Below are 12,296 nucleotides of genomic sequence, written 5' to 3'. Positions count from 1 at the left end.
CATCGGCCGGAGGAACAGACTCGAATGCCTCCGCAGCTACCCCGGACGGGGCAACCTCCGAAACTGCCCAAGTCTCAGAACCTCTAACCCCGCCCCGACCCCGAAGCCTGCAGATGCGTAGGGGCCGGAAGCAGGAGGGGGAAAAACAAGGGGGACGTGGAAGGAACCAAGGCCGAAGTGACCAAAACCCCCCAAGTCTGGGTCCCTACACAAGCGGGGCAGCATCGGGGCGTCCGGGGAAGCGACAAACCAGACCATGTTGCAACATCCTACCCTGCAACGCGCGAGCTGCCTACACCCACGGGAATTCATCAGCAGACTGGGTGAATGGAGTCACGAACAAGCAACAAAGCTCGTAGGACTCAAGGGTCGAATGTGTCACCGACCCAACAGGCAGCATGACGGAGGCAAAAACATGGAGAGTCACCCTGAGACAAAGGGACAGAGCAACCCTCGACTCGCACAAAGCGAGAGGGGACACACTAGACCCGAGAGCCACCGGGGGGTTTCCCAGGGCCCCTAGACTGGGTCTGCTAAGGGTTATCCCAGGCAGGGCACTGCTAACCGGCGCCCCAAACTACCAAGCAAACTGCTAAAGCTGAACCCACAGGACGTGTCCACTCGCGAGGGCAAAGCAGGGGGTGCCACCACACAAACGAACCTAATATAAGGGGGGGGGGGAACACAAGGCAGACCCCCCTACCAGGCAAAAACAAATATAAAAGAAAAACCACACAAGTGGACAACGTACCCAGAGGGAACAGAGCCGGCCGCTGTCATAGGTGAAAACTAGCTACGCAGTACCCTGCGCCCCACCAGTGCGATAACTACCACTTACCCCAAGGTAAACAAGGGAGTGAAACCCCCAAACCCTTGGGGCGGCCAAACGCAAAGCAGCGAAAAGCCAACAGAGGTAGACCCAAGGTGACTTGTGGAAGGCAACCCCAAGCCCCAAGGGCGGTACTTACAGGGCACTCAGGGAAGGTGACCCTAAGCACATGCAGCCCGAGTACCTACTACCAGCTCACACGACCACCGTAAGAGCAGCACTGCAAACAAGTCACAGCACTGAGACAAGACTGGAGCCACACAACCGTGCATTATCCCATCAGCCAAGGAACTGAGGCGGGGATCGCCGGCGCGGGAGTCTGGGGCTCCCCCTTCCCCTTCCTGGGGAGGGGGGAGCTGCGCAGACATGAGGCACGGCTCGCGTGACGTCATGCTTGTTAGTTCGTTTTCCTGGTGGAGTTCTGTAAACTCGTTTGTCAATTTTTGTTGTTAACCAGAATAGGGGTTTGTTTTGTGGCGCTTACCTTTCTGGGTGCCTGTCCCGGTCGATGGCAGATACAGAATGCTCCAAATCACATGTGCATTTCTATGGGCCATTGCTCCCCGTGCCTCTCTAAGGGGGCCAGGTTCTGGCTCGTGGTCTACGGTAGGCCTAGAACTCTACCCACATCGACTGATGCAAAATAGTTAGGGTATCCATATCAGCCATGGATAGCTCCGGGGAGCCGTAGGGGCTCCCCCCTGAAAATATACATTTTTTTTGTCTCCTTTGTTTATTATCTGATTTTGTTGTAACCTCTACATCCTGGAGAGTGCATACCCATCCCTAACTATGTCAAGATAGCATGAAATTGGTCACCCAATAAATCAGTCACAACTGGCAGAACTTGGGACTTTGAATTTTTTTTTACTGAGTTTTTCACAGATTTCAAATTCTATTTTCTTTTTCTCTTTAGGCGGTTTTGATGATTAGGGACCAGATTAGGGCTTTATCACTTCTATAAAGTATACATTTTTATCCCCTAAATCATTATAATTTTCCCTATATTTAGTTTTTTGGGGGGTTATTTTTTCTTACCATCATTCCAACACATATTGACCTACAACTTTCACATATTCGAATACGAATGCCAAACAACGTTTATTAAAACATATAAGTAAATTAATGAATTAAAACTACCTTATTCATTGTTGATAACTTCAACTTCAATTATCTCTAAAACTTTGAGTCAGCTTAAAAAAATTCAGTTTCTGATCGATTCTCACCATTTTTACAAATAATGTGCACAGTTGTCTGTTCTACAATCCTATTAGAATGGATTTTTCACAAACCCTAAACGTTTGTAGTTATCAATTTTTTTCTAAATTTGGCGCATAATTCAAATGCCACATTGATAATTTTTTTTACAGTAAACTAAACTGAAAACATATATTCTAAATCTATGAAAATGAAGATCATATACTATTCTGCGAGCAAAATAACACCAAATGAACAATTGGTCATAGTAAATATTTTTGCAGGTGATCTCAAAATCTGAAGTATTCAATATTCAATTTTATACAGTAATTATTTTTTATTTTCTTATTTTACAAGTTACGTTTGTGATCATTTAGACAAAGTTGCAGGATTTGCTAGTATGCACAAAAAAATGGAAAGCATTAGAGCAATTTTGAGAAATTGAACTTTGCCATCAGGTCCTGTCATATATGTATGCCATGCACAGCTTAAGGGTTAATACAGAACTGTACTGTATAAAATGCATAAAACTTCAAAACTAACAATATTTCTCTAATTATAACAATAATAATATTTTAAATAAAACAATTTGTAACAGTCAATAAGTACATCAAATTTTGAGTATGCCTATAAAATAAGCACAGGTCATGTCAACGCGTTGGGCCTGGATGAGATGGCTCGCACCATGTGCTTCTCCTCTTCCTGGAGTAAAAACATCGGACTCACGCGCGAAGGATTTTCGTGATAAATTTGAACAAATTTTACTGTTTGAACTCATTTAATCTGTCAAGATATCTCAGAGCAGCATTCATGGTATTGAAGGTATAAAACAAAAGAGAAAACATTTGTCAATTGATCAGAAAGTTGACTTGACAGAGAAAGCAGAGCGTGGATACTCTGTCACTCGACTCGCCCAAGAATTCAACATCGGTAAAGCTACAATTTGTGATATAAAAAAGCAGAAGGATAATATTAAGAAATTCTTTGCTCAAACTCATGCAATAGGCAACAGGAAAACATTGAAACCTGCTAAGTATATGGATTTGGACTCATCTGTATTTAAATGGTTTACACAGCATCATGCAAAAGGAATTCCTGTTTGAGTTGTTTCTATTAGAAATGCAGCTGAAAGACTTGCTGTAAAGTTAAATATAGACAATTTCAAGGCTTGTATTGAATGGGTATGTCGATTTAAAGAGAGGTATGGCATCATTAACAAGAAAAATTGTGGCGATGCATTAAGTGCAGATGTTGGAAGTGCTAATGCATATAAGCATAAACTTTTTCAGCACATGATATCTAATAATCTAAGCTGGTTTTAAGTGTACAATGCAGATGTAACAGGCTTTAACTGGAAATGCCTTCAAAGAAACACTTTGGCCTTCAGGCTTGAGGAAGAGTATTCCTGGTTGCAAGGTAAAGAAGGAAAGATTTTCAGCATTATTGTGCTGTAACGCAGATGGCAGTCACCGAACAACGTATGCAATTGTTGGGAAATCTGCCAACCTCAGAGCATTGAAAAACTGCATGATCATACTGCCTGTCATCTACTACAACACAAAAAATGCCTGGTTCACACAGATTACTTTTGAGGATTGGTTCCAGAATCACTTTTGTAAAGAAGTAAAAAAGCAGCAGATCAATATGTGCAGAATTCATCCTGCTGAGGTAAAGGCAATGCTGTTGACTGATAATGCCCCAGCTCACCCCAATGCTAAATTAACATCGCCTGATGGCAAAATAACATGTATGGCTTTACCACCAAACACTACATCTGTAATACAGCCTATGGATTAGGGGTTATCTATACTCTCAAAGGCTTTATAAAAGAGCTATGAATTCAGATATTATGGAAGTTCTGCTCTCTGAGGAAGACGAGATGCCTAATAAGGATAAGAAGGCTAGTAGAACACTAGAAAATTTCAAGAAATATTCAATTAAAGATGCAATTTACAACTAGGCCAAGGAATGGAGTGAGTTGAAGGTCACCACATTAAAGAATGCATGGAATAAAATTCTGAGTCCGGTACCTGGTTAGAATAAAAGACAAAAATCACTGATTTTCAGGGCATTGATAATACGATTTTTGAGACATTCAGAGATGCAGGTGAGGAAGGTTTGCAACTTTCTGATGTGAATGAGTGGTTAGATAATGATGCTGATGATCCAGGTTATGGTGAATTAACTGATAATGAGATTATCCAGTGTGTTACTAGTAATAATGATGAGGATGTGACAGAGGAAGATGACAGTACGTTATCTATTCCATATGCTGCATCATTGCAAAAGGTTAATGATCTGCTTGATTTGGTTGCTGTAACTGATAATGAAGAGCTGACAGATTATTACCTGCACCTAAAGGACATGAAAGATATTATAATGAAGCTCACAACAAAGAAACAAAGATTCAAAAGTTTTTGGTACGGTTTCACAGTAGGCCTACAGGACCAGCACCCAGCACTAGCAAGGACTCACATTCCGAGGATGCCCAGGCAACAGGACCAGCACAAGCAAGGACTCACCTTCCGAGGATGCCTAGGCAACTGGACCAGCACCCAGCACAAGCAAGGATTCACCTTCCGAGGATGCCTAGGCAACTGGACCAGCACCCATCACTAGCAAGGACTCACCTTCTGAGGATGCCCAGGCAACTGGACCAGCACCCAGCACTAGCAAGGACACATCTGCTGAGGATGCTCAGGCAACTGGACCAGCACCCAGCACTAGCAAGGACTCACCTTCCAAGGATGCCCAGGCAACTGGACCAGCACCCATCACTAGCAAGGACTCACCTGCTGAGGATGTCCAGGCAACTGGACCAGCACCCAGCACTAGCAAGGACACACCTGCTGAGGATGCTCAGGCAACTGGACCAGCACCCAGCACTAGCAAGGACTCACCTTCCAAGGATGCCCAGGCAACTGGACCAGCACCCATCACTAGCAAGGACTCACCTTCTGAGGATACCCAGGCCACTAGACCAGCACCCAGCACAAGCCATAACTTACCTGGGAGTGCCAATTGAGCTGTACAGCACAATTCTAATGACATTAAATGTACAAAGTGTAGTTTAAGTGATATACGTGTACAGCAGTAGTGTGATTCTAGTGGTCTGTACTTTATGTACAGACTGTAGTGTATAATGTACATTTGTTAGAAAAGTTACTCTTCTTTAAATAATTTATATTCATATCATGTGTGTGGCACTCTCAGGATATTGTGACTAACAAAGTTTGCACTACACAACTCAACTGGTAAGGTAAGTACAGTACAGGCATACCTCAGTTTAAGAGTTTAATTGGTTCCTGGAGACGCCTCGTATTCCGAAAACTCGCATTCCGAAGCTAATTTCCCCATAAGAAAAAAAGGGAAATGAATTAATCCGTTCCTGACTACCCCAAAAACCCCACATCAAACTAAATTTTTATACCTAATTCATCTAAATAAACCTACAAAACTATGTTCAAGTTATTACTTACCTTGCTGTTGATTGCTGTAGGCGTATGGAAGATGGTGAGGAGGTGGGAGGAAGAGAGGAGTTACTGTTTGGAAGGGGAGTCCCCTTCCATTATCACATCAGGCAGTGAGGACTTCACTGGTATGCACACTCTGGCACATTTTGCCTGCATACCACTTAGACTTGCTTGTTTTACTAAGAATTTGTCTAATGACACTTGTTTTTCCCTACATTTTAACACAAGTCTGTAGTAAGACATCACATTATCATTTAAAAGGTCAATGCAACGGCCTGCTACAGCTTTATCTGGGTGAGTTTTTTCAACAAAACTTTGCAGTTCTTCCCATACTTCACACATTTTCTTAATCAAGAAAGGACATCCTCTACTGCCTCTACTCACAGCTATTTTCTTAGGTTGAACCTTACCAATGGCTTTCTTGAGACCCATGGCAAGATATATAATGACAACTTTTATGCTCAAATGGCCAAAAAACCGATAAAAAACTGTAAAGCCTTGTGAAGAATTCAGGTGGGATAGTCACTGGACACGAGACACTGGTAAACTGAGGCGCGATCGTCATGCCACCACGCGCCAGTCGGCCTGTACACGTATCAACAAACTCGCGTCCCGAGGTAACCCTCGCCTTCCGAGACATATTTTTGGAGTAAATCCTGCTCGTCTTCCGAAAAACTCGCATACAGGGACACTCGCATTCCGAGGTACCACTGTACTGTAACGTGCAATATCAATTTATTTCATTGCATTACAAATTCTTTGTTATTTAAATTGTTCATAAGGCAAATGTATATCGGTATATGTATTAATGTGATTGTATTTTTTGGGGGGGAAAGGGGTTGCTGGGGGCTGGACAGATGGAATGAATTCCACACTGGAACGAATCAGCTACGCTTCATACAGTTCGTTCAAGCGAGGGCACACTGTATTACTCATTTAATTTCTACTTTTACTGTATACATTTAATGTCATCTAATTCCATGCATTTCTTTGATAAAGTGTTTAATCGTGTCCTTTATGATCTTGGTTATTTGTAAGTGTTGGCCCCATTAATCTTAAATTATAGTATATTACTCTATGTTCTGATATGTTCCAAGAAAATGTTATGAGGAGCAGTTCACTTGCTTTTCTGAATTACACCTTGTATTTCCATTCTGTAATTAATGTAAATAAACTACTGTACTGTTGCTACAACTACTGACTCCATAATGTAATAATCAATGCCTGTACTCTGACTATACATAATCAGTACCTATAGAGTAGAGCTGTAAAGTACCTGTACACATTTTTTTCAATTTTACTATAAATTACAGTATCTACCTAAAATTATCTGTTAGTTTAAGGACTTGCCCGAAATGCTATGCGTGCTAGTGGCTTTACAAGAATGTAAAATCAACTTCATTTCTATGTTCTTTCTTAACCAATGTACAGTACCTTCTTGTATATAAATATATAAATAAATAAATAAATGTCTTCATCCTTAAGTATCACCTTCTTTGTATTAATTTTTTATTTTCCTTGAACATTCTCATTTTGTTAACTTACTTCTCTTATAGTATTAAGTGTTTTACCCCGTCACAACATTAATTAAAAAATTTCTATATTACTATTAATTTTGCCCGAAACGCTTTGTGTAATAGTGGCTTCATTAGTATGTGTAACTCCTGTCCCTTCAATTCAACAATACTCTTATTACACATGAAAATCACAATAGCGTGATGCATCACATGAACAAATCCACAAGAGCTGTGACGAGGGTTCGAACCTACGTCCGAGAGTGTGTAATGAAGTAAAGGTGAAGAAGTAATAGAACAGCTTATTGATTATTGACAGAGCTCGGGTGCATGGGGAAATTGTGTAAAAACCTGGTTTGTGTCTTTGAGAGACTGCAGGATCCGTGGTAGGTCAAGTTGATTTCCCGGTCGCAATTCTTATCCATGTCGTAGGCTCAGTCGATTAACCACCGTGCTGTGCCGAGTTTATTGTGAAATTCCCCCTGTACGCATGAAATAAAGTGTTCCCAAAAATTATTTTTTCTTCATAAAATGATAAATTCCCTTCCCTGAACATGTCAATGTAAAAATAAATACCAAATTCCACTTACTTTGGCTCTGGGGACGTGGACAAGGTGCGTTGTGATGTCATCAGGGGCTGGTCACCCGTGCGTGACACGCCCAGACACCGTCGCGCGGGCCATTTAAGCACTGGGTGTTACCACAAATATATTTTCAATTATTTTTTTATGTTCAGTATTTCCAATGCGGTTTTATTTGTCTTTTTTTCATATATGTGATGCATATTTGTGTCTTTTACAATATGTATACAGTAGAATGTTCATAATGTTCCATGGAATTGTGATATATGTCAGTAATGTGTCCACAATAATATAGTGATAGTATACATATTACAATATGTATAGTTTCACACACTATTTACACAGTAACACACTGTATTACACACTCAGTACTTCGGAAGTGAGTAATAATCAACCAAGTAGTCCATGATACACAGCGTGACTTCACCCTCGTTGCATCAGATACAGATAGATTTTCGCTTTCTGCTTCTTCGTTGTGTGCTTGCAAATACCGCACTCATATACACCCTTGGCATTAGTGCCTGTAGGTGATATGTAGCCAAGCTTGTAAAATGTAAGGTAGTCTTGAAATGATTATAGAAAAAGATCAATTTGTAAAGTAGCTGTGAAAAGATTGCCTTGTAAGGTCCCACACAGGAAGAGATTCAGCCAGCCTCAAAGAGTGTCCATCAGTCTGGAAGAGATTCAGACAGCCTCAAAGAGTGTCCATCAGTCTGGAAGAGATTCAGCCAGCCTCAAAGAGTGTCCGTCAGTAGAGAAGAGATTGAGCTAGTCTTGAAAATATCTATGGAAAACACCACCATGGAAGCCGCTAACACTGTTCATCTATGCTACTTTATCAGAGGCATCATCTTATCTTGAGGTTATCTTGAGATGATTTCGGAGGCTTTTTTTAGTGTCCCCGTGGCTCGGTCCTCGACCAGGCCTCGACCCCCAGGAAGCAGCCCATGACAGCTGACTAACACCCAGATACCTTTTTTTCTGCTAGGTAACCGGGGCATAGGGTGAAAGAAACTCTGCCTATTGTTTCTCGCCGGCGCCTGGGATTGAACCCATGACCCCAGGATCACAAGTTCAGTGTGCTGTCCGCTCAGCCGTGGGAGCCGCATCATCACTGAATGCAGAAAACGATTCATCTATATATCATCTAAATAAATTGAAGATAACATAGGTGGGCAAGGGTAGCGCTCTGAGCTACAACTGGATACGCTCGCTGTATCGTCTTCATAGGCACTGTATCAGTTGCATTCGATCTGTGTGTTAGGTCCTTATTGCGCCTAGCTTCACCAATATTATGACCCTTATATTCTTCAAACAATAGGGTTTGAATTTCACCGACAAAGCGCGATCTTTCAACACCGTGATGGAGAGGTGTTTGGGAGCCAGAGGCGCGTGTGCCACTCGGTACTAACCCAGCCAACAGCCCTAAGGCATAAAGGGAATTTTTTCCAAGATGGCTGCCTCTTACTGGAGGTCCTAAGAGTCCATTTAGTACACAACCAACCTCGCACACATTTAGAATGGGTACAAAAAAATCAAAACAAGCTTTCTCGGTTGGTGCAGTTTCCCACCGACTGAGAATACTTGATTGGCACAGTTAAGTGGATAAAGAGGGTCTGGGATCCTCTCGGACGTAGGTTCGAACCCTCCTCACGGCCCTTGTGGATTTGTTCATTTAATACTCTTATGTTCTTTGTACACACAATCTTTTGAATAAATAATAATATTATTATTATTCTTATTTACACACACAAAATCACACTAACGTGATATACATCAATGAGAAAATTCACTCGGGTTGTGAGGCGATGCGAACCTGCAATGTTTGCGTCACCTCACAGCCCCAGTGGATTGTTCATTGATGTATATCACCTTAGTGCGATTTTCTGTGTATCTGAAGATGGGCATAAGTGTACGCTACAATACAATACAGTACATAAGTGCGCTGCAATACTTTACCCCTTCACCTGAGTGCTTAGGAGTCTTACGTAAAACTTGGACTGGCTTCTGGACTTCCTGTGATATTTGGATATCATAGACTTATTAATTCTGCTAGAATTTACCTACTTAAAATTATCTGTTAGATTAAGGACCTGCCCGAAATGCTGTGCGTACTAGTGGCTTTACAAGATTGTAAATACTATGCTATGTATTATCTCTAACCCAATGTACCTTCTTGTATATAAATAAATAAATAAAACTTCCTGTGATATCAGTAGAAATCCGCTTGTAAGATTTTTAGGAAGTCAGTGGTGGTACAGTGGTAGAGTATGCGGCTGGCAATGCCTTGGTCGTGGGTTTGTGACACCACACAGTCCCAGTGGATTTTCGTATTATTATTATAAAAATTATCATTATTCGATAGGCCAATGTCCACACCCCAACAATGCCATAGGCCTAATTCCACACCCCAAGACAATGGTTGAGCAGAAAGTACTCCAGTACTTACGGAGGATGATGAGAGTGCGAGGAACAAGGTGGTCAGGTGGAGCCAGTGACTCCTTCCTTCAACAGTTTTGTCTCTCCCTCGTGGTATAACCTCAATGTCTTCAGTGGTGTGGCCTCACCACACACTTACACTGCCATAAGTGTGCTGAGAGTACTGTGGGAGGGACAATTTGGCGGGTATTGTGGACACAGGTCTTTAAGACAGGCGAACTTCAGGAGTCGTGGAAACGTCTATAGCAACCTTTGTTGTGATGACGTCACTCGCTCGCTCGCTTACCCGCCACGTCGGTCTACCCATTTTCTTTGGCTATTGATCTTTGCCGACGTTAAGTTTACTTCATATTACCCGAGAGCCACTAATACTAGTGACCCCGACGAGGACAGTAAGCTGGCGGCTTGTCAAAAGTTGCATCCATTTGCTCAGATAATCTTTCCTATCTGTATTTTAAACCCCAATAGAATTTTGGCGTTTACCTTACCTACTCTTCGGCGAGTAGGCGGTTCCACGGGTTTACAACATACAGGTGAAAAAGGTTCTCCTCTTTTGTGTCCTACATTGTGGACATTGTGGACTACTACTACATAAACTGGTTGAGAGAGGTACAGTCTTTAACATGGTTGGGAAGGTCATTCCACATTCTGGGTCCCTTGATTTGAAGAGCATTTCTAGTTTGATTAAGTCGTACTCTAGGAATATCAAAACTGTATTTATTTCTGGTGTGGTGCTCATGGGTTCTATTACAACCTTCTATGAAGCTTTTGAGGTCAGGATTGGCATTACAGTTTAGCGTTTTATATATGTATAATACACATGAGAGAATTTGCAGTGACTTAATATTTAACATATTCAGAGATTTGAGTAGGGGTACCGAGTGATGTCTGGGGCCAGAGTTGGATATTGTCCTAATAGCAGCTTTGTGTTGGGTAATTAGAGGACGTAAATGATTTTGGGTAGTAGAACCCCAAGCACAAATACCATAGTTGAGATATGGATAGATGAGGGAGTAATAGAGAGTCACCAGGGCAGGGCGGGGTACATAATATCTGATCTTAGAAAAAATGCCAACAGTTTTTGAAACTTTTTTTGTTATATTTAGAATGTGTCCCTGGAAATTCAGCTTGTGGTCAATGAGAATGCCAAGGAATTTGCCATCTAATTTGTTACAAATTTGGGTATTGTTTATTTTGAAATTTATTTGATTAGAGGATTTATTGCCAAACAGAATATAGAAAGTTTTGTCAATGTTAAGGGTGAGTCTGTTGACAGTTAGCCAAAGATGGACTTTATTTAGCTCAGTATTTACTGTGGCATTTAGAGCAAGGGGGTCAGGACTGGAGTAAATGAAGGTTGTGTCGTCAGCAAATAGAATTGGTTTGAGGTGTTGGGAGGCATTTGGAAGGTCATTAATGTAGATGAGAAAGAGGAGAGGGCCAAGTATGCTGCCCTGAGGAACACCAATGTTGATGGGTAGGGTGGGAGAAATTGAATTATTCACAGAAACATACTGGAGCCTGTCAGTAAGGTAGGATTTGAGGTATTGCAGGGAGTGTCCTCTGACTCCATAATGATGTAATTTAAGAAGAAGGTTTTGGTAGTTGACAGTGTCAAAAGCCTTACGCAGGTCCACAAATAACCCAACAGGGAACTCATTTTTATCAAGAGCTGCATGAATCAAGTTAATCATACTAATTAGCGCATCGTTAGTCCTTTTTTTGGGTCTGAAGCCATATTGGCAGGAGCTGAGTATATTGTGTTTGGCTAGATAAGAGTAAAGCTGCTTATAGATTAGTTTTTCAAAAATTTTTGACAAGTTTGGCAGGATTGATATAGGTCTGTAGTTCTTAACATCTGTGAGATCACCACATTTGTGGACAGGGGTTACTCTCGCTTTTTTTTTAGGATATCTGGAAAGGTTTGGAGTTCAAGTGACTTGTTGAAGAGCAATGCAATAGCAGGGGCTAAAGTTCTGGCGGCTTTTTTGTAAATTAAAGTTGGTATCTCCTCAAGGGCGCTAGACTTGGTTTTAAGGGAAAGGACTATCTCAGTGACGTCAGTGGAATTAATAGGCTTTAGGTACAGAGACTGTGGATAGTTACCTGTAAGATAGTCCTTGACATAAGTACTGGAAAATGGAATATCATTTGCAAGGGATGACCCAATGGAAGAGAAGAACCTATTGAACTCAATAGCAGAATCAGAGGCTGAAAGCTGACCATCGTTATTGGACAGGAGTGTTGGTTTGTTATTTAAAAT

The 12,296-nt window shown here is 41.6% G+C and overlaps 1 protein-coding gene across 1 annotated transcript in view; it reads right to left on the bottom strand.

Annotated features, from left to right (window-relative positions):
- Nucleotides 1-10,261, bottom strand: part of LOC138355921 (tripartite motif-containing protein 59-like) — a 60,704-nt gene extending 50,443 nt beyond the window's left edge. The window contains exon 1 of the mRNA XM_069311470.1: nucleotides 10,044-10,261. The gene's annotated coding sequence lies outside the window, so the exon portion shown is untranslated. The remainder of the gene's footprint in view (nucleotides 1-10,043) is intronic.
- Between the last annotated feature and the right edge of the window lie 2,035 nt (nucleotides 10,262-12,296).

This window comes from Procambarus clarkii, chromosome 69 (genome assembly GCF_040958095.1).
Source record: "Procambarus clarkii isolate CNS0578487 chromosome 69, FALCON_Pclarkii_2.0, whole genome shotgun sequence".
NCBI lineage: Eukaryota > Metazoa > Arthropoda > Malacostraca > Decapoda > Cambaridae > Procambarus > Procambarus clarkii.
Note: the sequence above shows the minus strand (reverse complement) of the source record. Positions and strands in the feature narration are given on the sequence as shown.